Genomic DNA, 26,191 nt, shown 5'->3' with positions numbered 1-26,191 from the left:
CAATGTATTAATTATTGAAACTGTCCTACTAATCAGTTTTGAAACTGTCTCATTGCTACTTCTCAATAAAATTATTTTAAAAATTAATTAATTAAAAAAATTTATACAGGGCTGGTGAGATAGCTCAGTGGACTAAGTACCTGCTTAGGCAAGTTCAGAGACCTGGTTTGATCGGCACCACATGCGCGTTGGCCTGCCCCCAGGTCCACTAAGCCAGCAACCATAGCACATGCACATAGCACATGCCTGCAATCCCAGCTCTGGGGAGGCTGAAAACAGGAGGATAACTACGTGTCTGAGCTGTGTAGTGAGACCATGTACCAAATATATTTTTTTAAAAGTCTATTTCCAAAAATGTAACCTCATTATTCTTAGTTCTCCATTCATAAAATGGAAACAATTTAATTCTATTATGTTTTAGGTTTCAATGCTTTCTTTGTTTTATTACTAAGGTGTCTCTAGAATTACCTGTAATTCCATCTTACTCATTTTCAACAAGCATTTCCTGAGACCCTATGTATAGCAACCATAGTTTAATGCAGGGTAAGACATCTGGCTATGGAAAACCCAGGGCCTGGTTCATACTAGGCAAGTGCTGGACCACGGAGCTATATTCTCAGGCCAAACTCAAGCCTGCCTTTTTAAAGTTTTGATTCAGCCTTCACTAATTTACTCAGGCCAGCCTTGAACTCGGGATCCTCCAGCCTCAGATTCCAGAGTAGCTGGGATCACAGGCATGTGCCACAATACCCAACTTTGTAAAATAGTAAGAGGCTTCATTCAATTTTTTTTTCTGTACTTTAGGGAAGGGTCTTTAGGGTGTTCAGGGTCTCACTACTAGATCAGACTCAAGAGTGATTCTCCTGTTCACAGCTTCCCAAGTGCTGGGATTAAGGAGCATGCCACCACGCCCAGTCTCAATTGCTGTCTCAGAGCACCCTGGGGGTGGGGCCAGCAAGGCAAACCCAGGGATTGAATCCCTGGCCCCTGCACTTTCTTGCAGGCGCATTAAGAGGCTTCATTCAATTAATCACATTAAACAAAGCCATTTAGTTTTCTCCCCTAAATGCTGTTCTAAAGCAAACGTTTCCCAGAATGCTGCCTGGTTAAAAACTCAGGAAAATTTGAGGCTCTTCTGCCTCTACTATTTTCTATTAAGTTGTCTGTCAGACAGAATCACACATCACATAGATCCTGTATTACCTAAGGGCAACAGAACTTAAAAATTCAGAAATCTGACAGCAGGGCTGTGGTTGTAGCTAAGTGATATCACCTAGCACTTATACAGCCCTCAATTCAATCCCCAGGACAGGGGGAAAAAATTAAACCTTTAAGTCACTCTGTCTATTTCTACTTTATGGCAGATTTAAGATTGAACTCGGTTTTCCTATATGTCTAACTTGTGAAAAGGCATAAACGAAAAAAGTTTTGCTCTTTTGTTTTTGTTTTAAGAAAATAAGATTACAGTCTCCTGATTCAGTCTGAGGACAGATGAAGATAGGCTACATGATAGCTTTAATGTGTTTTTTTACATCAACTTAGGCATTTTCAAATAACCTACTAGAACACCCTCCTTGATTCCATGCTGGGAATCAAATCCAGGGCTTTGTACATGCTAAACTAGCACTCAGCTAAAACAGCCCAACTCCATTTTTAAAGTTAGTAACATCATGCAATATGTATATGTACTAATTCCCCAAAATGAATGTAATTATTATGTATTGCAAATATACAATAATGAAATTTTAAAATTTAAAAATAAAATTAACAATATCTTATATTTTATAGCAGGGAACATTTAATAGTTACTATCAAGCAATACTTTATTGTGAAACTTTCTTCTGTGTATGTGTGAGATACCAGAGCCTGAACTCGGGCTCACATGTCAGGCAAGCACCCTACATAGAACTACATCGCAGGAGCAGTATTTACAAAATGTCCATGGTCTCCACACATTAAGGAAGTGAGAAACAGAAGGGAGGTCAGCCTTAGTACTGATAAAATCTATTTGAAAGACTATCTGGCAGTCCCACCAACCCCGCACAGACCCAGCCCCGGCCCTGGGCATACTGGCCAGCCACTGAGACTGGGCATGGTGGCGCATGCCTACAATCACAGTGCTGGGGAGGCTTAAGACTGGAAGATACTATGAGTCTGAGCTGTGTAGTGATACCCTGTACCAAATACATTAAAAAAAAAAAAAAAAGGCGGGCTGGCCAGACAGCTCAGTGGACTAAAGTGCCTGCCTCGGCCAGGGATCAATCCCTGCATGCTGTGCCGGCCCCACCCCCCAGGGGCGCTGAGACAGCCATTGAGACTGGGCATGGTGATGTGCACCTATAATACCAGTGCTTGGGAGGCTAAAAATAGGAGAATCACTATGAGTCCAATCAGTGAGACCCTGTAGATCCTAGAGACCCTGTCTTTTTTTTTTTTTAAAGACTATGGCATTAACCAAATATAATCAGCATATGGCCACACTCTAATGACTTGACCCCCAAGACACTATGTCACTGGCATATATAATCTTATTTGAAAAAGTGATTTGAGAAAGGATGGGGCCACAGAGATAGCTCAGTGGTCTAAGTGCCTACACAAGCACAAGGACCCAGGTTTGATCTCTGGTACCACATGCTATGCTGGCCCTACCTCCTGCATGCCAAGCTGGCTACCAAGACCCAGCACACTGGCACACACCTCTAATCCCAGTGCTAAGGAGGGTGAAACAGGAAGATCACTATGAGTCTGAGCTGTGTAGTGAGACTCTGTACCAAATACATAAAATTTTGGAGCCGGGGAGATGGCTCAGTGGAATAAGTGCTTCCCTGGCAAGCGCAAGGGTCTGAGTTCAATCCCCGGTTCCACAAAAAAAAAAAAAAAAAAAAAAAAAGAGAGAGAGAGAGAGAAAGGATGGATTAATTGTGTGTTCGAAGATCATACAATGTAAATTAATCAGCATCATCAAATTCTATGTCATTGTTAGAGGTAGCTACAATCTTAAGGTTAAAAGATTTATTAAGGGATGCTCCTGAAGGAGTTCTAGCCTAGATTTTCCTGAAGGGAAGGCAAACCCACATCAGGAGAAAAATAAATTTTTGTTGTCTTAAACTGCTAAGATATGGGAATTATTGTTTTAACTTGGTCAGAGTGATACAGCCTAAAACAACAACAAAAACAAAAAAAAAACCTCTGAAAATTCTTATATTTATTCTATTAATTGGGAAATCATATCATCAGCTCTCTAACACTATGCACTACGTAAATTCTCCCATATTACTTCTCCTAGTATGAACACACTTCTCATACCATATTTAAAACAGACCAGTTTTTTTTTACCCTATTGAAAAGTGTAATGCACACAGAGACATCATTCAGATTTACCCAAGTATTGAACTGTACTCTATAAATTAGTAATTATACAGACTAAGGGATAAGAACATATTTAAATTTGAGGTCATGTTGTCCTACCCAAGAAGATTCCAGGCACACAGTCCTACAGTGAACTCTTCATATACAACAAGAACATGTAAGGACAGTAGAAACAACAGTAGTGGTAGGAACCCTTATTTTACCATAAATTCCAATGTGACTCTGAGAAAAAATCTGACATCTCCAAGCCTCCATTTTTTAACCTAAATTTCAGGTCATGTTGTCCTACCCAAGAAGATTCCAGGGCGCATAGTCCCTGGTCATCTATCATGACCTACATGGGTACTAGAATTACTGTGAAGTTTAAAAATGTAGTGGGCTGGAGGTATATAGCACTTGCCCAGCATGCACAAGGTCCTCGGTTCAATTTCCAATGTCATACACACAAAAAAAAGTTACATTCCCGGCACTAAGGAGATACTCAAATATTACTTCTCCTTCCTCCTAAGATAGTCTAAAATGTACAGAAAAGTTTTATGATTTGTTGAAGTCAATGCCAGAAGACATGCCTTTAAGAAACAGGAACAGAAAGCCAAAGAGGAGACAGGACTGATGTAAACAAGGATAAGATTAAAAAGAAAATGGTTGAGACCAATTGCCAAGATAATAGAGATTCAAATACAGAAATAAAATACTCAGGAAATGAAAATCTTTGTAACTGGTCTTCAAGAGTGTAAGTACTGAACAGAAGCACTGACATTGTACAGAGGTCAAACCTGAGAAGCTCTTCGTGGTGGTTAGGTTAGACTGCCAACTTGCTTGGCTTTGAGATCCACCGAGGGGCTTGGTGAAGCATAATTCTAGGTGTGTTTCTGTGGGTCACTGAAGCATGGTCTTGGGGTCTTATTTGGTCCTACTCTTCTTCTCCTGCTCTGCTTCCTGATCACTATAAGCTAAGCAGCTCTGTTCCAACATGCCCTCCTGCCATGACATTCCAGCCTTGGAGACAATGACCCTGGACTAAAAACCTCTGAACCTGTGAGCCACATTAAACCTGTCTTTTTCACATTGTGTCAGGTATTGCGTCCCAGTGATAAAAAGCTGACTGATGCACTCTACTAGAATGCAAAGTAAACTATTAAAGAGATTAAAATACTGAGAAAAGATGACAGATATGGAAAATGGAGATTTGGAGATCAAACCCAGGGCCTCAGTTTGCTAGGTGGTGCTATCACTCAGCTAAATCTCTAGTCAAATTTCTTCCTGTCCAAACCCTTAACAAAAAAATTTCGCAGATTTACTAAAAGTCTCCATTTTCTCTTTATTATGTAGCCTTTCAATAAACTACTGAACAATCATCACTAGCTAACCTTTTATACATACATAAAGCATATATAATTAGTTATATATAAATATATGCGTACACATTTTATACATTATGTTATGTGTATATATACATTATAGATTTTATGTATTTTACATATATTATATATGCATGTATATAACCACAGCTTGAGCCTATACACAATGAGAGCTACACCTCCAGTTCTTTTGATCTTTTTCTTCTTTTTTTTAAAATGTTATTTAGTACAGGGTCTACAGGGTCTCACTACACAGGTCGGACTTGTAATGATCCTTCCTGTTTTTCAGCCTCCCAAGTGCTGCTATTACAGGCATATGCCACCACACCCAGTCTTTCAGTTCTTTCTAAATTATTTTACTTTGAGACAAAGTCTCACTAAATCACTAAACTAGAGGACACACAGATGATCACAGTGCAAGTGTTTAGTATGATGGTAAACACTGATGTACACAGTGCTGTAAGAGCATTCTATCTGGGTGAAAATTACCTTTAGAAAAAATTCCATGGTTTATCAGCAGCACAGTCCTTTTTACCTTTATGGTACTATGAATCTTAAACAGATCTACTGACAACTTACTAGAGAGACACTGTATTTGTTACAGTAGGAAATCCAAAAGTGATCCTACTTCTACCCTCCTCTAAGTTGACAAAATATAAAAATACACAAACCAATCTAAGAGTTAAGTAACAAAAGCAACAAGGCAAGAGATACTAAGTGCAAATCTGTGACAAACCCTAATGAGAAATAAAGTCAAACAATGTCCCAAATAAATCCCAGGGAGAGCCAGGGAGATAGCTCAGCAGTCTTAAGTGCCTGCCTGGCAAGCACAGGGACCTACCTGGGTTTGATCCCCAGCTCCACATGCTGCACCAGCCCTGCCCCAGGTGCACCAAGCCAACCACAAGACAAATGTGGCAGTGCGTGCCTCTAATTCCACCACTGGGGAAGCTGAAACAGGAGAATCACTATGAGTCTGAGTGGCATAGTGAGACCCTGTACCAAATACATAAATTTAAAAAAAAAAAAAAAAAGCTAAATCTCAGGGATATCGAAGACAAAAGACAAAATTATAGAAACAAGACAAAATTATAGAAACACGTTTCTTGCAAGTATGTATAAATGTAAAGAGATATAGACAGAGACACAGAGATACATTTTATACAACACTTTCAGAATAAGGGGAAATATTTTATTTCCACAGATGTTACTCATCCTGATTTATTTACTTATTTATTTTTTGTATTTTTTAGGGAAGGATCTACAGGGTGTTCAGGGTCTCATTACTAGACCAGAGATCAGACTCCCAAGAGCTAGGATTACAGGCCGGTGCTACCACACCCAGTCTCAACTGCTGTCTCTCAGTGTGCCCCGAGGGCAGGCCTGGGGATCAAACTCCCAGCTCCTGTGCCTGCAAGCAAGTGTTTTAATCCACTGAGCTATCTGGCTGGCCCATCATCCGGATTTATAAAAGAGACATATGAAAAAACTTCATGTGAACTGTTTCATGAATTAAATCGTATTTTTTGGCAGTTTAAAAATGTATTTAATTGAATAACCACTAAGACAACAATATGCAATGTACTAATTATTGAAAATGGGCCAGTAATCAGTTGTGAAACTGTCTCATTGATATTTGTTTCTCAATAAAATAATTTTTAAAAATTTATTTAATTAACTTAAAAGGTGAACAAAATGTGTATTTCAAATCTTTCTAGGGGGCCTGCCCCTTAGCTCAGTTCTTTAAGTGGCTGCTTCCACAAAGCAGTCAGGCTCAGGCTGCTGTGGTTCGATCCCCACAACTCAAGCCAGCCAAACCTGCCCTGAAGGCATTCGGAGCAAAAAAAAAAAAAAAAAAAAAAACACCCTCAAATCTTCCTAAGCTTATTTATCTGAAATACACGCTTACACAGAGGACAGATAGATTTCCAATAACTTCTGGAAGTCCACTGTCCATTTAAAAATACTTTTCCACAATAATTCTTCGTAGAAAGAAATATTTTTCTTTTATACTGCATAAAAGCTAGATGCAAATCTTCCCTGTGTTCTACTGTGATGGCCTCACTGTACAGGCAAACTCTGATGATGAAGACGGCACAAATGGGTAGTTCAGGGATTGATGCAAACGAAAAGTGACGAAGATGCCCCCACTGTGTCCCCGCAGAGGGGTCACCCCCTTGAGGCTCACAGCCAATCACTTCTTCCTCCCTTTTCCTTTTTACTTCCCTCTCCTTGCTGACGATTTGGGTCACCACCTCCTGTTTTCCGTGTCCTGGTTTTTAGCTTAGGCATCATTTCTGCTGCATACAACATCACTGACTTACATGATGGGAACTGCCCCAGACAGAGGCTGCCACCTTCCTGCCTCAGCTGGACTCGGATTCTACCTCTGTATTGAACATCATGATTCCTTTCCCTACAATACATCTTATTTTTCTCAATAACTGCATTAAGTCCAACTGCTGAGTATACATCTTGAATCTCGGTAGCTGTAGGATTTTCAACAGCATTACTTATTTGGATCTGCATCCTCTTTGCGATGGTTTTCTTATTATTTAAATAAGCGGGGCAGATACAAATAAACCTATTTTGGTCAGCCAGGGGAGCAAGCAGCATTGCAAGCCATATCCATAAAGCCTCAGGCCCCACAGAATACACAATAGCAGCTGAAGTCCTAGTCACTCCCAAAATCATATTTTTAATAAGAAAGTGTGTTGAGCCAGGTGTGGTAGTACATATGGGTAATCCCAATACTCAAGAGGCTGAGGCAAAAGGATCAATCACTATGAGTCTGAAGCATGCTTGGACTATATAGGAAGATCAGTTCCAAGCCAAGCTACATGATGAGTTCAAAGCCATCCTGGACTATATTACAGAGACCCTGTTACAGAAAGAGACAGACAGACGCACGGACCGGAGGACCGAAGGAAGGGAGGGGAGGGGAAGGGAAGAGAGAGGAGGGGAGGGGAAGGGAAGGGAGGAGAAGGGAGGGGAAGGGAGGGGAGGGGAAAAGAGGAGAGGGGTAGGCTAGGGAGTGGTGGAGAGGGGAGGAGTGGGATGGAGTGGGGCTGAGCGAGGCAGAGCAGAAAAAACGTAAGAGGAAATTAAAAAATGTGTTGGCTGGGACTGGGGGTACACACCTGTCAGCACTACTCTAGGGGGCTGAGACAGGATGATCACAAATTCGAGCCCAGCTCAGGCAATTTAGTATGGCCATTTAAAAAAAAAAAAATTAAGAAGGGATGGGGATATAAGTCAGTGCAGAGGGTCTGGGTTCAATCCTCAGTTGTCCTCCACCCCACCCCCCACAAAAAAGAGAGAAAGAGAACGTTTTATCTACGAAAATCCTAACCCTGGGCCCATGAGATAGCTCAGCAGACTTAGCGCCTGCTTAGGCTGGCACAGGGACTGGGGTTTGATCCCAGACACCATATGCCACACAGGCCCCACCCCCAGACTCACTGAGCCACCGAGCCTGGGCATAGCGTGGTACGTGCCTACAGTCCCAGCACTGGGGAGGCTGAAAATAGGAGGATCACTATGAGTCTGAGCTGCGTGGTGAGATCCTGTACCAAATACGTCAATTAAAAAAAAGAAAAAGAAAATCCTACTCCTATTATGAAAACTCTGAAATACATATTGGCCAGTGATATGGCTCAGTGGCACAGCCTCTGACCGGCAAGCACAAGGTCCTAAATTATATTCCCAGTTAAAAAAAATTATATATTAACTAATTAATTGCCTGGGAAATGTAATTTTATATTACATATAATTTTATTTATATTTAGCTTAATAAAACTAGCTTCACTTGTTAACATAAGTAACACACCTCAACAGAAACTCATTAATTCATTTTTTATTCGTAAATATTTACTAATACAATTGTTATGAAATGAGAATACTACAAAAAAAGAAAAAGAAATGAGAATACTGAGTAAAGTTTAAAAACACAATTATTTTTTTATTTGTGGTGTTGGGGACTGAACCCCAGAGCTCACAAATGCAAAGCATATGGATCTACCACTCAACTAACAAAGCCCAAACTCAGTATTTATAATTCTTCAACTTCATGTAATGGTAGAATTAAGATATGAACCCAAATCTTCTGACTCTAGATGCAGTATTCAAATCATTACACCAGGAAGTAGACAATTTTCTCAAAATGTTTTAGTTGATCTATCCTTCCTTTATGGTATACTTCCGGCCACTTCTGTGCAAAAAATATTGAATAAGAGAAATTTAACTACACTTCTCAAGAGTACAGGAAAAGACAGGAATTAAACTTTCCCATTTTCTCAAGCCAGGTTTCTCACAAAATTTGTAACAGTAGATATCTTTAATTCATCACTATGTCTTACAAATCCAACAAAATCAGATTCTAAGATAGCTACATGGGATTCAATATTTATAATTTCTGTGGGGTTTTTTTGTCCATCTATAGACCTCAAAAGATTAACACTGAATGTAAAAGTTAGCCTGACAATAATCAAAAATAGATGCTACAATTACTAGGTGGAAGGTTACTGGAGAACAGGCTAGTGCCCCTGCTACTTGATCATGCCACAGATTACTTGCTAACTACAGTGTAAAAACAGACCTTAGCCAAGTGATCAAACATAGCGGCACAAATGATGAGACCAAATAGTTCACATCTCCTTTACACTGACTTACTTAAATTTCAATATGAAGTACACAGCATCATTTATTAGATTTTTTTGGTGGGGGAATGTTTATTTTGACATCATCTTACTATATAGTTCAGACCGGCTTTGAACTCACTATGTAGCTGAGGCTGGCCTCGAACTTGCAATCATCTTCCTACCTCTGCCTTTTAAGTCCTGGGATTATAGGTATTCACCACCTCACTCAGCAATCTATTAGATATTCTTGTTTTAAATGTTTTACTGGAAATTAATGAAGCTTCTAAATCTAGTTACAGTTAAGTCTAATATGGGGTAATATATGAACAAGTAAAATGACACTGTGACAGGAAAAACAGGCAAATCCAGAATGTGAATCATTTCAAGACAGTCTTTCATATCTTTTTTTTTCTTTTTCTTTTTCTTTTTTTTTTTTTTTGGTCATTTTAAAATGGCAGCAAGCCAGGTATAGTGGTGAATGCCTGTAGTGAGTTCAAAGCCAGGCTAAACTACATAAAGAGACCATGTCTCAAAAAAAGCTGAGGTGAGGCTAGTATAAATTAGAAGAGGTCAAAAAGAAACCTTATGACCAAATGCAATCAATACTTTGCAGGGATCCTTCTAAGGGATGATGTACAAAGCAATACACACCTAAACAATGAAACTGAAGTCAGGTCAGTCAGGTCAGATAATATCTTATAGTAAGGAATTACATCTAAAATAATACTGATTATTTAGCTATGTAAGAAAATGTCCCTATCTTTGGAAGACACACGCTGACATTTTTTTTTTTTTTTTTTAATTTAGTGTGGCCAGCTCAGCCCACCAGGGGGCGGGGCTGGCTGGCATGTGGTGCTGGGGGATTGAACCGCGGTCCCTGTGCTTTGCTTGGCTTAGCTTGTTCTAAGTAGGAGCTTTAGACCACTGAGCCATCTCACCAGCCCCGTTGACATTTTAGGAGTACAGTGTCATAACATGAATAGCTTATTTCAAATAGTTCAGCCTAAATTCTATATGTATATTTATAAATAGAGCAGCAAGATATCAAACATGTGGAATTTAGAAAAGTGTTTCACTCCTGTTCAATATAGTACCTGAACCATTATTAAGAGTCATCAGGCAAGAGAAAGAAATATGTACAGGAAAGAAAAAAAACATTATTACCATTATTTATAGTAAACATGATCAACATAGAAAACTCAAAAAATTCCACCAAAAAGCTCCTCGAATAACCAAATTCAGTAGAATGCAGAATCAACACAAAAATCTATAGCATTCCTGTAGAACAATAATGAACTCACCTAGAAAGAAATTAGGAAATAACATATTCACAATAACATCAAAAAATTAAAATGCTTACAAACTAACCTCAGCAAGGAGGTGAAAGACCTCCATAACACAAACTACAGTTGTTGAGAAAGGAGATCAAAGAAAATACAAGAAAATGAAAAGACATCCCCTGTTCCTAAAGAGGGAAAACCAATATAGTTAAAATGGCCACAGTACCTCCAAAACTAGGGCCAGGGAGATGGCTCAATGGAATAAGCGCTTCCCTGGAAAGCGCAAGGGCCTGAGTTCAATCCCCAGTTCTGGAAAAAAAAAAAAAAAAAAGTACCTCCAAAACTGATATACAGCTTTAATGCAATCCCAATCAAAATACCAACAGCATTCCTCACAAAATTAGAGAAACAAAGCCTAAAGTTTATATGGAACCAGAGGAGACCCAGAATAGCAAAAGCAAAAAGACAAAAAGAAAGCAGAAAGTATTACATTCTCAGATTTCAAGTTACATTATAAAGCTACAGTAACAGTAGAATTGTGCATCAACAGAACAGAATAGAGGATACAGAAACAACCTAGGTATAGCTATCTGATCTATGACAAAGGGCCCAAAACCATACACTAGAGCAAAGATAGCATCTTTAACAAATGTTACTGGGAAAACTGGCTATCTACATGCCAAAGACTGATCTTAGGACTATAACTCTCACCATACCCTAAACTAAAATCACAAACTCATCAAAGATCTAAATATTAAAACAGAAACACTTAATATGCTAGATGAAAAATACATAAAACTCTTAAAGATATAGACCTAGGCAAAGACTTTCTAAACAGAATCCCAACTGCACCTGAAATAAAATCAAGAATCAACAAATGGAATATAGCAAGGAAATCACAGTGAAGAGACAACCTACGGAATGCAAAAAATGTTGCAAGCCATTCCTCAGAGAGGACTAAATAACTAGGATATATTAAGAACTCAAAAACATTAGACCCCTCTCCCAAAATAAAAGCCCCAAGCAAAATATTGACAACTGAAGTGAACAGACAATTCTCAAAAGAAGTGCCATAGTCAATAAATACATGAAAAATGTTCAACATCACCAGTCATTGGAAAAATACAAAATAACGCTGAGAGCCCATCTTACTCCAGAAAAAAATGGCTATCATCAAGAAAATCAAAAAGGAACCCTTCTACATGTAAACTAGTACAAGTACTACAGAAATCATGATGGAGATTCTGCAAAAAACTAAAAGTAGATACTACATTTGACCCAGATTTTTCCCTTCTAAGTATCTTCTCAAAAGAATTAAAGATATCACATGATAGTGTGCACGCACATCCATATTTATAGCAGCATTCAGAATAGCTAAATTTTGGAAGCACCCAGGTCCATCAACAGATGAAAGGATAAAGAAAATGTGGCATTTACACACAGTGGAGTACTACTCTGCCATAAAGGAGGATAAATCTAAATCTAAGTCATCTGTGCAAAAATGGATACACCTACCAAAAAAGGATGCACCTGAGACCATAATATTAGGAGAAATCAGACACACTAGCTTAACTATCACATGATTTCTATTATATGAAAAAAATAAATAGCAAAATATAATAGCAAATGAAGAGACAGAGCTTTTGCAAAGGGACCAAGAGATGGATGGGGGGAGGATTAAGATGTGTTACGTGTATGTACAACTCCACCTGAGGAATGCAATCATTATGTACTGCACACATGTTCTAATAAAAATTTAAAAATAATTTAGAGGGCGTTCACTATTCCCACCTTCTGTATATGTACTTCAAATTGTTTCATAATAAAATGTTAGGAGTACCTCAAACACTTCAATTTCAGAAAAAAAAAAATCAATCTCAAAACAAAAAACTCTATGTAGAAAATGCAGTGCCAGATATGACTTATTGGGCTCAGGAGATGGCTCAGTGGAATAAACGCTTCCCTGGCAAGCGCAAGGACCTGAGTTCAATCTCAGGTTCTGCCAAAAAAAAAAAAAAAAAAGTGCTTAACTCAAATATGATTTATCATCTTTCTTTTCTCCCCTCTCCTCTACCCCAGGGCCTCGAACTCCAGGCCTTCACACTATACTACAACCAAGCCTTTTATATTTTTTATTACATAACAGCACATAATAAGTTGCCCAGGCTGAGTTTCAACTTGGGATGTTCCTGTCTCAGCCTCTCAAACAGCTGTCATTACAGGCATGTGCCACAACACCCAGCTGTGACTTTTTAATACAGTATCTATTAAATATACATTTACCTCTTTGAAAGCAATCACATATGGAGGAAAGCTCCACCTAAAAACACTGCTCAAAAAGATTCAGCCTACAAATGAAAAACAATTACTTAAGATAATCCTTTAACAAGTAGTTCCCGCCAAAGAGACACAGGAGAGCACCATTAGATAACAATTCTATGTTGTTCAACCACATTCAACCAAATTCAGTAAGACTCAACATAGTTATACTTTAATCAATCAACAAATCAATTTGTAAACCACCCACCTAACTCCATAATGTGGTCTCTTCCCTAAAGACATTAAAAGACATTCAGTAAATTTTCTTCAACATCATAATATACAGTACTGTGAAAACACACATTATCATTTGAGGATCAGCAGGTTTTTTAAACATGTGCAACTACATGAAGTTCTACTCCAGGGAATTTATCACCACTGTCTTAATATTAAAGCTCTGTTTTTCACTAATCATGAAGAAACAGGCCACTGTGGTGATAGCCCACGCTGTTTCCCAGACGCACTGCGTACTGTTTTGTCTTTGCCCTCTCCTTCCTTTTCTCTTCACTTGGACCAAGCTTGCTCTGCAGAGCTGGTTTCCCCATGCACACACTTTTCACTTTTGCTTCCTGGAACAAACTCTGCGAATGCTTTTTTAAAAATGGGGCAAACCAATGTTAAAATGAAAAAACCTTTTTAAAATCTTTTTATTTGTTTGGTTCTGGGTCTCACTATACAGCTCCTGTTCGGAGTAATCCTCCTGTCTCAGCCTCCTCAGCACTGGGATTACAGGCGTGCATCACCACGCCTGGTTTTGGTAGCTGGCAATGCATGCAGTACAGAGGATCGAACTCCGGTCCTTGTGTTTGCCAGGCAGGTGCTTAGACCTCTGAGCTATCCTCCCAGCCCCTAAAATGAAAATTTTCAGTTAGCTTGTATCACTCCATGAAAACTGTTACTCCATCAAAATGGTTTTCTGCAGTATTCTACACATTAAATTTGACATTAAAGTCGGAAATATTGCACAAGACAACACAAAATTACTGTGTGTTGCCATTGCCACATAATCCAGAAACAAATTTTGCAATAAAGAACTCTCAACCTAACTGTGAGTTCCCTGTAGGCATCAAGAACAAACTGCAAAAGTAAAATTGTGACTTCTCAAGAAATACGCGGTTTTTCCAGGTACTTTTCCCTGCAAGAAAAGAAACTTTCGGTCCACTTCTAACGAAAGTAGATAAAGGTGCCTAGAACCACCTTTCACACACAATTACTTTAAAAATCAAGGAAACAATTTGGCAAGGCTTCAACAAAACACACCAGTCGGCATCAGGGACAAAGCACATATATCTTATTTGGTATTTAGAATTTCTGCCCAGGAAGAAACTACACTGTCAGTCTCATTTCCCTTACATTTTTACTTTTACATGCTCGAAAAATATAGAATTCTAACATAAGACATCTGCACATCTGAGTCAAGGTTTCCTTGATTGCCAGCTGCACGACCTTGGGCAAATGCCTTCGTCTCCTAAACCTCAATTTTCCATCTGTAATATGGGGAAACATTGTATCCCCTTCACTCACTGGACTTGGACAATGAAATAAAATAAATGGCAGCTCTCTGGCGCACAGTAAGAGCACAATAAATGCTAACTAAATGTTCCATTAAAGAGCAACAACCCTAAGTAACAGATGAGCACACTGTGACTACAAAGACAAGCACTTCTTCGCTTACGGGAAGTATCTGCACCATCCCGGGATCAGCCAGATGCAACCTTCGACTAAAGTCCCGCAGAGTACGTGTCTGACAGCTACACGGCCCAGCGGCCTCCTACCATCGGACCTGCTCAGGAACGGGATGCAGGAGCCCAAGGCCGCTCCCCCAGCAGGGCAATCACCCCGAGAAGTCCCCGCCCCAGGAGCGGCGCGCGGGCCGCCGCCAGCCGCAGCCCCCTCCCGCTCGGCGCCGGGCCACGGCCCCACACACGGAGTCACGCACACACACGCGCGCGCGCGCGGCACTCACCGACCACTCCGTGGGGACGTCGCGAGCCGCAGGCCGGGGAGGGGCGCCCGTAGCCAGGCCCGCCCCTCCGCCCCCGCGCGGCCTGTCACCGCCGCCCGGGGTCCCGGAGCCTACCCGGGGGCCGGAGGGGCGTGCGACAGCCGGGCGCGGGCCGCGGGGCCAGGCCCCGGCCCTCCTTCACATGGAGCCCGTGCTGCCCCCGGCGCCTCTCGCCACAGCAGCCCGGAGGCCCGCGGGGAGCTGGGCAGGAAAGGAGGAAGCCGAGGGCCGGCGCCGCCGAAAGCAGAAGGGGTGGGAGCGCCAACTCCGCGGCCGGGACGCGGGACGTCCGGGTACTTGTCCTCGCCTTCTCCGCTGCTGGCCGCGCGACCCCCAGACGCCTCACGCCGCGGCCACACCGCCTTCGCCAAGCTCCGCGGCCAAGGATAGCCCCGCCGCCACTACACACGGATCGTGACGTCTGGCGTAGCACGCCGCACGTCACGGCCGCTCGCTCGGGCACGCGCGGCCTCGTCCCGCCCGGGACAGAAGCCGCCGCGGCCGCGCGCCCAGCGGGGCAGAGCGTGTCTGCGCCTGCGCAGTGGTCAGCTGTGGCCGCGCCAGGCCGGGCCCCGCCCACCGGAAGGGTTGTTAAGTCCGGCCCCGAGTCGGCCCCGCCCCTAGCTTCCGGCGGCGTACGCTTTGCGGTACGCATGTCGTAAAACAGCCTGGGGTTCTGTCGCACCTCCGTTTCCACAGTGTGAATCGAGCTGGATTAGTGGCTCGTATCTGCGTTGGAGGCTGTGCTCGAGGGCAGCAGTACTAGACATTCAGCGGCTGACTCCCAAACCGAGGCGAACCATTTCAAGGTGAAGAGCTATCTCCCTCTTTATTGGTGAACCAAGCTTCCGAGTTGTTTTTTGAAAGACTTCAGAAAAGACTGTAGGCAAGGACTTGGTCCTTGGGTCAGTCAGTAGCTCGCCTTTCCAACATCACAAAACAAAACGTTGCCAATAAGTTTGCCATCTAACCCTAAACACCTGCCCCGAGATTGCGCAAGGGTTTTGCTCGGTTGATTGGTTTTTTTTTTAGCGGGGAGTTCTTTGGGTTTGGGTTTTTTTGAAATAGGTCTGGCATTGTAACCCAGGCTGGCCTTGGACTCGCAGCGGTCCTGCCTCAGCCCCCAAATACTGGAATTACAGCCGTGTGCCACCACGCCCGGCGGTGGCCCACGTTTTGTTTTCTGTTTAGTTTTTATAGTCATCATAGGTTGGCCCCGCGAATACTGTGCTGCCTAACGTCATCTCAGCGATGAGTTCTCTACTGGTTGGTACTGGTTAAGCTCCCAGTGCCAAAAGACTATCACTGGTGTGCCCTGAAATTCAGATTTCTCTCACCTAATCCTTCCTTTATTCCCCGCTGCTCTTGGAAAAAATGCAGATTAATTGTACTATCGCTGGAGGCTCTCCGTGGTGTGAACTACCCATAGGTTTTTACCACACTGATCCAAATAGCATCCTTTAGGGCCTGCTCCTCTTCTCCTTTCCTCCGCTACCTTTGCAACTTCCTGTCCCAGTCCTCGGTGCTTGCTCCGCGGTTTCTCTTTGTAGTCTGTATTGTACCCGCTTCCTGCTTGTTCAGCCCACGTGCACACCTAGCATTCCAGAGGAGACAGGTGGGAGTGGAACCGGCTGGGCTTAGAAGTTGGAAGCTCTAAGCTCTTAACTGAGGGGCCCTAGTGGGTCGAGGGACCTGCCCTTGTTGGGCAGTGATTGGAAGCCGCGTGCTACGACGTATCAAAATATCTAAATCCCCTTCCAGGAATTTTTAGTACAGTGACATTAGCGGAGGTATCCGTGGCACAGTACAAAGGATGCGCACCTCAAAAATAAGCCTAAATGGGAAAACCTTGGTATGCCTTAAATCTTGTTTAATTAAAGGACTTTACCCTTAAACACACAAAATCTTGAAAAGATCTTTAAGATTTTTCTTTTTTATTTTGTGGTACAATGATAGAACCCGGGCCCACTGATGTGCGCTTTCTAGGCACTCTACTCCTGAGCTACGTGCGCCTCTAGCCAGAGAGCATGAATGCTTTTGTGCGGGCGGGGTACTGGGGGGCTTTCATGAGCCCTGATTACCCCTCCTGTCTCAGCTCAGGTTAGCATTTAAATCTTGTACTTTTCCCTTACTCTCCACTGTTCCTCGCCTAACCACATAGCAAGCACCTAATAATTATGTATTTGTTTACTAAGTAATCTAGAGATAGATTTTCCTCATACCTCTGCTCACTCCACTTCCTTCTGTCGCCTACACGTGGGGACTTAACTGCTCTTCTGGGTTCCTTAGATACACCTAATTATAGTAGCCATTATTTTTCCCCTTTTATTTCATTGACCTTTTTATGCTTATATATGAAATCTCTAACATCCTTGGTAATTTTAGTGTGTGTGGTTCCAAATTAACATGCTTGGCATTTTTTTCCTTGAGACCTTCAGAGTTCTAGGGGAAAGAGGGTGTGCCTTTCTGTGTCTTGGACTGCCATGGTGGAGCAGCATAACCCCACCTACCAGGAACTCAGAATCTATTAAGATACAAAAAAATCAACTACAGGGCTGGCCAAATAGTTTAGAGGATTAAAGTGCCTGCAAGCAGGGGACAGGGGTTTAGGGGTTCCATCCCCAGGCCTGCTGTGCCGGCCCTGCCCCCGGGGGCACACTGAGACTGCAATTGAGACTGGGCGTGTGGCGCACACCTGTAATCCCAGCTCTTGGGAGGCTGTAAACAGGAGAATCATTATGAGTTTGATCTAGCATTGAGACCCTGAACACCCTGTAGACTCTTCCCTAAAATACTGTATATAGATATAGATATATAGATATACGCATACAGAGTGACTTGCATTGTAACAGCAGCGTGTATCAGGTGCAACAGCAAAGGAGAAGTTGCGATGGGTGTGCTGAAGGAAGTGAAGCCAACTTGAGAGGAGGCATGATAGGAACATAGGCATTGTTTTGCTGCATAACAAACTACCATAAGCTTAGTGACACCAAACTACACCTGTTGATTAGCTCACATTCTGCAGGTCAGAAGTTTCCACAGGAGCATGGCTACTCTTGTCAAAGGCTGAAACCAAGGTGTCACCTGGGCTGAGTTCTAGCCTAGAAGCCTTGGAAAAGATATTCCAAGCTCACCTTGTTGGCAGAATTCACTTCCTTCTGGTTGCAACATTGAGGTTCCCATTTCCTGGGCCTACTTTTGGCTTCTAGAAGTTACCCACATTTCTGGCCACTTGACTCCCATCCTCAAAACCAGCAACAAAGATGTCTTCCATGACAGAAATGTTCCTGCCACTTCCTTTTATACTACCAGACAGATAAAACTCAGCTTTTAAAAAATTGGTATGAGTAGATCAAATATATGTAGATAATGTTGTATTCTTAAAGTCAGCTGTGTCAACCTAATTGTGGTAGTAAAATCCATTAACATTCACACTAGTGAGGGCTATGTGGGTCAGGCAGTCAGCAGGCAGGATCATCAGGGACTCGTAGAGCCCTGCCTGCACAAATCATGAGCTGAAGCTCCAGTAGGGGTTGATATTTCCTGGAAGAGGATGAAGGGACATGGGCCTTCCAGGTTTAGGGAACCAAGTGCACACACTTGGAAGTGTGAATGAATATGTCCTTTTACAAACGGCAAGAGTTGCTTGGCTGCTAGGTTTGGGGAAAGATGACGTAGAGATAAGAGCTACCAGGAGATTAGAAAATAGTCTAAAGAGCTAGGTTGGTTGGTCTTGTGGTGTGAGTATGGCTGTCCTCCAGGACCTCAGGTGCTGCAGTAACGAGGTGTTACAGCTGAACTGGTGTTGGGAAGGGGTACTGGCCAGAGGGAAGCAGGTCCCTGGGGCGTGCCCTGGAGGACTGAATCTTCCTTCCTGCTTTCTCCCTCACTCTCTGCCTCCTGTCTGCCATGAGATGAGCAGCTTTCTTCTGTGTCGGTCACCATGCTGCTGACCATACAAAGATTGAAACTTCTAAGACGTGAACCAAAATAGACTCCTCCTCCTTTCAGGTGTGGGTGTCAGGTATTTTGTTCCAGCAACATGGAAAATGACTTATGACCGCTGGGTAATGGAAGTCTAAACCAGAACAATGACTATGACAATATGAGTATCATTTAGGATACATTTGACCGAAGCGTATAAATAAGTAAGTCACTGGCTCAAAAGAGCTTAAACAGTGAAGGTTATCTTTTCATGTAATAAAAATTTTCTAGATGTTTGCAAGGCTGGTTAGAGCCACAAATTGGCATCTCTGACGTCAAACGTGCCTGCCTCAGTTCATGCTACTACGCCCTCCTGCCTAGGAGAGGCAGAAGGTGTCTTCTCTAGCCCCACCTGCATTCTCACTCTCTCTCACTCTCTTGTTCTTGGCAGGGCTGGGGTTTACCTCCGAGGCACGCAATACTAAGCCATCTCCCCAGCTCCCTTCGTTGCTTTTTTTGTTTTTTGAGACAGTTCTCCCTACGTAGTTCAGACTAGCCTTGAATGTTGGGCTTACAAGCATATGCTACCACACTGGCTCTATTTTGGTTTTTAATATATTTTTATTTTGTGGGCTGAAAAGATAATTCAGTGGTCTAAGTGCCTGCCTCGCAAGCACAAGGACCTGGGTTCAATCCCCAGTACCGCATGCCAGACTGAACCTGCACCAAGCCAGCCACCGAAACTGGGCATGTGTGCACAGTAATCCCAGTGCTGGGGAGGCTGAGACAGAAGGGTCACTATGAGTCTGAGCTGCATAGTGAGACCCTATACCAAATTAATATTAATTTTTTAAAAATAAATACATTTTTGTTTCATAATTGGTTTAGATTTACAAACAAAAAAATGATAAGACAATAGTACAGAGAGTTCCCATATACTCTCACACCCAAAGTTCTACCCTGGCAACTCCCACTTGAGGCAGGAGCGCAGAACAATCACACACCCTGCCCACAGCAGTGCTGGCCCCAGCACTACGTGATCGATGTGGGAGGCAGTAGCAGGGAGGTCTCATGCCTCCCCAAGAGAAGGACGGCCAGACTGCTGACTCCTAGCCAGCTTTGCTCCGCCGTGCCCCACAGCACAGGGTGACAGTAACAACTGGAGGCTGATCTGACTGAAGACACAACTAACATCAGCAGCAAGTTCAGGACTGAAATGTTACCCTACTGGAGACAGTGAGAGACATCCAGGGGAGACCAGTTTAGAGAGGATGAGGACTAAACAGAAGTGTCCTGGGATCCCCTGAACCTGTCAGGGTCACAGAACCTGTATACTGTGAGGAGCTGGGAGGTCAAGTTTGGTGACTATACAGTCTTGGGGTGGGGGGCGACCTGAAGGAGAGATATGTGTTTCACTTGTACACTTGAGCTCTTACACCTTACCTGCATCCAGTACAAATTAGTGGTCTGATTTACAGTAGCCCCTCTTTACTTTGCAGTTTGGCTCTTTTAATTTTATTTTATTTAGGACAGGGTGCATAGGGTCTCACTATGTAGATCACACTCATAGTGATCCTCCCGATTACAGCCTCCCAGGTGCTGGGATTACAGGCGAGCACCATCACACCCAGCCTCAGTGGCCTTCTCAGCACACCCCGGGGGTGGGGCTGGCCCGGCAGGCCTGGGGATCAGACTCCTGGCCCCTGCATCTACTAAGCAGGTGCTTTAATTCGCTGAGCTATTTGGCCAGCCCTTGCAGTTCGGATTTTGCAGACTCACTGTTTCACGGATTTTAAAAAAATATTAATCTAGGGCTGGGAGATGGCTCAGTGGAATAAGGGCTTCCCTGGCAAGAGCAAGGGCCTGAGTTCAACCCCCGGTTCTGCCAAAAAAAAAAATAATAAAAAATATTAATCTAAATTATCGCTGATTTTTTTGTTTTATCATTGGAACTTTGCAGTATCATACAGTATAACATATGTTGTTAAAATTATGTAGGTTTATTAATTTAGAAAATGATTAAGAACATTAGAAGTGTTTTTCAAAGTGTGGGAAAGATAAGAGTGAGAAGGTTTATAAAACCTTAAAATATATATAAGTACTAAAACATAACATTGCTACTTCACGATTTTCCCTTTTCACTGGGGTGTCTGGAATGTAACCTCTGCAATATGAGGGACCACTGCGCTGTGACTGCCATCTGGATGGCCTACGTGTCTTAACTAAAACCGTAGACTTCTTTGCTCTGGTTAAGACCAGTTCATGAGAGGTGAGCTGAAGAAAATGACATAAAACAGAAATGCCCTACATAGAAAAATAGTCCATAAAAAATTTCCAGGGGCAGGCATTTAGCTCAGTGGCACAGCACCCACCTGGCAAGCATCAGGCCCTGGTTTTGATTCCTTTTTTTCTTTTTCTGTTTGCTTTTTGGCAGTACCAGGGATCGCACTCAGGACCTTGTGCTTGCCAGGTGGGTGCTGTGCCACTGAGCTAAATGCCTACCCCTGGAAATTTTTTATAGACTATTTTTTTATAGACTATTTTTCACTTATTCCCCAGCCCAGTTTGTGCTTTTCCCCCCGCCACTGGATTTGATTTCTCGTACAAAAACAAAACAAAAATAAAATGTAGGAGTTGAAAAGTACCACTTAAAGTATAGACAGCAGAACTAAACAGTGTACGGACAGTAGTTTCAGATCTAGAAGGGTTGCAATTGATGATTGATTACTAAGAGACACCTTAAAAACAACAGAAAGGCATGATCCATTAATTGCTAGCTGACTCAAGAAGTTTAAGAATTGGAATTGATAAAAAAAAATCGAAAACAATGAAAATCATAAAAAAATAAAAAACTTCTGTGTAAAGTAATAACAGAAAACTTTCCAGACATAGAAAAAGAATGTAACACACTGATTGCTTCTTTTGATGCAATGAATTGCATTTGATTTGCATATGTTAAACCATCCTTGCATTCCTGAGATGAAGCCTACTTGGTCATGGTATATGATCTTTTTGATTATTTGTTGCATTCTAATTGCCAGTACCTGGGTGAAATATCTGTTATCACCCTCCTATTCAATATAGTCCTTAAAACATTAGCCAGAGAAATGAGAAAAGAAAAGCAAACAAATATGTTAAAGAGGGATAAGTATTATTATTTGCAGTTGACATGATCCTTTATACAAGACCCAAAAAACTCCACAAAAGCCTCCCAGAATTAATAACCAAAGTCAACAATGTATCAGGATACAAAATAAACACATAGAAATTAATAGCTTTTCTATACACTTACTGAATTTACTGAAAAATGAAATTAGGAAAACAGTACTGTTCATAATAGCATAAAAAAGTTAAATACAGTGCCAGCCAGCTAGGATTAAAGCACCTGCTTAGGCACATGCAGGGGCCGGGGTTCGATCCCCAGCATGCTGTGCTGGCCCCACCCCCCAGGCATGCTCAGACAGCGATTGAGACTGGGCCTGAGGGAGTACATCTGTAATCCCAGTGCTTGGGAGGCTGAAAACAGGAGGATCACTATGAGTCTGATATGTGTAATGAGACCCTATAGACCCTGTACTAAATACATTTAAAAATAATAATAAATATTTAGGTATTACGCTAACTACCATTCTGAAAAAGGAAATGAAGGAGGACATCAGAAAATGGAAAAACAGGACCAGGAAGATAGCTTGGTGGTCTGAGTGATTGCCTGGCAATTGCAAGGACCCAGGCTCGATCCTGGGACTGCATGCTGTGCTGACCTGGAACCCTGGATGCCACGGCGCACACCTGCAATCACAGCACTGGGAGGCTGGGAGAGGAGGGTCATGATGAGTCCAAGCTGCATAGTGAGCCCCTGTGCCAAGTAAATATATATATATATATATATATATATCTTTAAAAATAAAATGCAGGGCACTCAGTGGAATAAGCACTTCCCTGGTAAGCGCAAGGACCTGAGTTCAATCCCCAGTTCTGAAAAAAAAAAAAGGAAAAATATTCCCTGTTCTCAATAAACAAAACTATGGTAATCAAATGGCTTTACTTCTCAAACTGATGTGCAAATCCAATGTAGTCCCAATCAAAATATCAATGGCATTTCTTACAGATCTAGAGAAGACAACCCTACAATGCATAATGAACAAGAAACTCAGAATAGCAAAAATAATTATGGGTAATAAAGGAAAGGAGATGGCATTAGAATTCCAGAATGGAAGTTATAAAGCTAGAGTAATAAAAACAGCAAGGTACTGGCACAGCAAAAGGCATCTTGGGCAGGGGAGATAACCCAGTGGCATAAGTGCCTGCCTGGTAAGCACAAGGTTCTGAGTTCAATCCCCCTGTACCAGAAAAAAAGACATCTGGCCAAGTGGAACAGAATAGAAGAAACAAACTACCCTAGGAACATTTACCTCATTAATTTTTTAACAAAAAGACTAAAAACATACATTGGAGGAAAAATAGCCCTTTTAATAAATAATGATGGGAAACCTGGATATCTACATGCAGAAAATTGAGTCTATACCCATATATTTCACCGTGTATTGAGCTAAAATCAAAATGAGTCAAAGATATAGATATAGATATTTTTTAACATATTTGGTACAGGGTCTCACTATGCAGCTGGGACTCATAGTGATCCTCTTGTTTTCAGCCTCCCTGGTGCTGGGATTACAGGCGGGTACCACCACACCTCATCTCTCTGGCTATCTCAGCCTGCCCAGGAGGCAGAGCTGGTGTGGTATGTGGTGCCAGGGATCCAACCCCGGTCCCTGTGCTTGCCTAAGCAGCTGCCTACTCCGCTGAGCTATCTTGCCAGCTCCCTCATACATGTTAAAATAGAAACAATCTACCTGTCTCAGTTACTTTTCTCGTATTGCTGGGACAAAATACCCGACACCCAGAATTAAGGATGGAAAGGTATATTTAGCTCACAGTTAGTGGAAGTTTCAGTCCATACACAGCTGGCAGCAAGGCAGAGTGGCACAAGGCAGAGAGTAACCATTGTGGAGGCAGAAAACAGCAAAGAGCAAAAGGAGGAGCAGCCGCTGCAGCTACCCACCTGCCTCTCCCCCTCTTTGCACTGCAGTGCAGATTATCTGCCCCAGAGCAAGTGTACCACTCACCCATAATCCCAGCATTGGATCATGAATTAATCACAAACTGTAGAAGCTGCCGCATGACTGAATGTTGCTTTGGGAGGGACACCTGGACACAAACCATGACACCCAGAACAACTCTTGACGACACAGGCGTAGGCAGGGACTTTTGAACAGAACTCTAGGGGCACAAGAAATAATAACCAGAATCAACAAATGGATCATTGAAAAGCTCCACAGCAAAGGAAACCACCAAAAGAGTGCAAACACAAAGATTGGAAAAATTATTTTCTAGCAATTCCCTAGACAGAGAAACAACTTCTCAAGTATATAAGAACTCAAATGAAATGAATAGAAACTTCTCAGAAAATGTATAAATAGCCTATGTATAGATTTTTAAATGTTCAACATCTCTGACCATTAGCAGAATGCAAATTAAAACTACATGGAGGTACCATCTTAGCCCAGAAAGAACAGCTGTCACAAAAACAAAAACAAAACTAATACTGATTATAGAGAGCCCTTTCTGGTCCTAGTCTTAGTCCAGGAAGTTTATATTTGTAATCCCATGGATAAATTACTGGAATCCTGCCAAGTTAATTCCAGTCTACCACTTCCAGCGCAACCCACAGCAAAAATAAAGACACATCTTTATATTGATGGGCAGCCAAGGGGTCCTAAGCCCAGCCATGGTGATGGCTGTCTGGAACAAAGGCCTCGACCTAGGGCTGAACCCGGGTTTTATTCAGTCATGAAGGAGGAGTGGCTTGAGGATGAATGACTGAGAATGGCAGGAAGTCGTTGAGTGCCGTGCCCTGGGCCAGGTAGGAGGCCTGCAAGTACCTCCGCGATATGCAGAGAAGGACATGCAGAGAGCCAGCTGCATTATATAACTGAGATAGTATCTGGTGTTCTGGGGTCTGGTGCTTCAGCTCGATGTGCCAATCTTTCAAGCCCCAGGAAGGCACAGCCTCTATCTCGAGGCTTGATCCCAGCAGAAAGTGTGGAGCACTGGCTCTTGGTCCTGTCTCAGCCCAGCGCATATTAAAGAGCAGCAGGTGTGGGCTATCGGGAACACGGGTGCCATCTTCAAACACGACCACCAGCACCTGGCTAGACCAGTATGCACTGCTTAAAACCAACTGAAGGGATAAGGAAAAGGCCTAGCCAGCTCTGTCCATACCAATACAGGGCAGTAGGGTCGGATTCAGCCAAAATGGAGATTGCTCTTCTTTCAAGATGCTCAGATGGGCATCCACAGAGTGCAAAGGAATAATATGGGCTGTTAGTAGCGAAAACTTATTTAGTAAATGACCCAAGTCCCTGAATGTGTTATCTGACAGTACATTCATCTGAATGAGTACATTCTAAGCCTTGAAAGTATACAACAATTTTTTTAAAATGTATTTGGTTGTTACCAGTCTCACTACGCAGCTCGGACTCATAGTGATCCTCCTGTTGTTGTCTGCCTCCCCAGCACTGGGATTACAGGCATGTGACAATATGCCCAGGTTCTGTGCAGCTCAGCCAGCCCTGGGGGCGGGGCTGGTGCAGCATGTGGTGCCAGGGATCGAACCTCGGTCCCTGTGCTTGCCTAAGCAGGCACTTTAGTCCACTGAGCTATCTCACCAGCCCCTACTACAAGTTTTTAAAAGATCAGATTGTTAATGGTAACTGGCTTTCTGAAGTTGGCTGTTGGCTGAGGGCTTCCTCCTGCTCTGCCTGGTGCCCCATCACAGGGTTCATACCAGAAGAAAAGGCAGTCGTCTCCCTCCTTACAGGTCTGCATGCCCCACCTGTACAGCTTACTCCAGAATGTGCCTGCAGGTCAGGTCAGTGGAGGGTGCGGGTCCTTCGTCTGCCACCCTGGCTGGCTGAAGCTGAGAAAGACAGCAAGGATCTTCAGGCAGCGGTGCCACCAACCACCCCCGCCCTCCTGACTGCCCAAGCTAGACTTTCTGTACCTCACCCATCTGGCTGCTGCCTCCAGACCGGGTGGCTCTGGACAACTGTAGTCTTAGACACCTGCTGGGCTGGTAAAGCATAGAAAAATTGGTCGTAGTGGAAACCAGGGGTGCAAAGACTGGCGAAGTCACTGACAACAGACGGTACTCGTCCCCACCTGCTGACCAGTGAAAGCCTCACACTGTCTGCCCCAGCAGACCCTTCAGAATGGAAGGCACATGCATAGCTG

At 42.8% G+C, this 26,191-nt stretch overlaps 1 protein-coding gene and 1 pseudogene across 2 annotated transcripts in view; both read right to left on the bottom strand.

Moving 5' to 3' along the window:
- The window catches only part of Map3k2 (mitogen-activated protein kinase kinase kinase 2), an 87,799-nt gene extending 72,327 nt beyond the window's left edge, over positions 1–15,472 (bottom strand). Inside the window, exon 1 of one of the 2 annotated variants that reach the window (XM_012513625.2) lies at positions 14,932–15,472. The gene's annotated coding sequence lies outside the window, so the exon portion shown is untranslated. The remainder of the gene's footprint in view (positions 1–14,931) is intronic. The other variant, XM_023709677.1, reaches the window with a different exon arrangement.
- On the bottom strand, positions 6,915–7,362 carry LOC101575513 (annotated as a pseudogene).
- Positions 15,473–26,191: the final 10,719 nt, after the last annotated feature.

Source organism: Octodon degus, unplaced genomic scaffold, assembly GCF_000260255.1.
Source record: "Octodon degus isolate 3935 unplaced genomic scaffold, OctDeg1.0 scaffold00014, whole genome shotgun sequence".
Classification (NCBI taxonomy): Eukaryota; Metazoa; Chordata; class Mammalia; order Rodentia; family Octodontidae; genus Octodon; species Octodon degus.
This window is presented reverse-complemented; position numbering and strand designations above follow the sequence as displayed.